At 44.5% G+C, this 1,096-nt stretch overlaps 1 pseudogene; it reads left to right on the top strand.

Moving 5' to 3' along the window:
• Positions 1-1,096, top strand: part of LOC102486952 (ribosomal L1 domain-containing protein 1-like) — a 9,610-nt pseudogene that overhangs the window by 1,251 nt on the left and 7,263 nt on the right.

Below are 1,096 nucleotides of genomic sequence, written 5' to 3'. Positions count from 1 at the left end.
TACTACACTGGAGAGAAAGGTCAAAATCAAGACTACAGAGGTGGAAAGAACAGCACTGGGATGGTGAATCAAGAACTCTGGTTTTGAGCAACCTCTCCAACAATACAACAGAAGAAACACTTCAGGAAGTATTTGAGAAGGCAACTTTTATCCAAGTGCCTCAGAGCCAAAACAGCAAATCTAAAGGGTATGCATTTATAGAATTTGTTTCATTTGAAGATGCTAAAGAAGCTTTAACTCCCTGTAACAGAGGAAATTGAAGGCCAGAGCAATCAGGCTGGAGCTGCAAGGACCCAGGGGATCACCTAACACAAGATGTCAGCCCTCCAAAACTCCAATTGTCAAAGGTCTGTCTGAGGATACCACCGAAGAGACATTAAAGGAGTCTTTTGATGGCCCTGTTTGTGCAAGGATAGTCACTGACTGGGAAACAAGATCTTCCAAAGGGTTTAGTTTGATAGACTTCGACAGGGAGGAAGATGCCAAAGCTGCCAAGGAGGCCATGGAAGATGGTGAAATTGATAGAAACAAAGATACCTTGGACTGGGCCAAGCCTACAGGTGAAGGTGGCTTCGAGGATTGTGGTGGAGGCAGAGGAGGCGGAGGATTGTGGTGGAGGCAGAGGAGGCAGAGGTGGATATGGTGGCAGGGGCCAAGGAGGCTTTGGAGGGCGAGATTTGCTTCCGAGGAGGCAAAGGAGGAGACCATAAGCCACAAGGAAAGAAGACGAAGTTTGAATAGTTTCTCTGTCCCTCTATCTTCCCTCTTCCATTTGAAAGAAAGGACTCTGTGGTCTCTACTCAATTACCTGCTCACTGACAGAGCCTTCTGAGGACATTCCAAGGCAGTGTGCAGTCCTGGGGTCTACTTGGAAAGCCAGAAAAATGTTTTGAGGGAGATACTCTTGTTAGTTTTGACTGGACAGTCATATATATATATGTATATTTTAAGAGATGAGCGATAGAGCTAACCCTCATCTGTAAGTTTTGAATTTATATTCTTTCATCCCATGTATAAAACCATTTTTTCCTACAAATTGTGTGTGTGTGTGTGTGTGTGTGTGTGTGTGTGTGTGTGTGCCTCAAATTTAAAGAGA

The sequence above is a fragment of the Tupaia chinensis genome, unplaced genomic scaffold (assembly GCF_000334495.1).
Source record: "Tupaia chinensis unplaced genomic scaffold, TupChi_1.0 Scaffold000120_1, whole genome shotgun sequence".
Classification (NCBI taxonomy): domain Eukaryota; kingdom Metazoa; phylum Chordata; class Mammalia; order Scandentia; family Tupaiidae; genus Tupaia; species Tupaia belangeri.
Note: the sequence above shows the minus strand (reverse complement) of the source record. Positions and strands in the feature narration are given on the sequence as shown.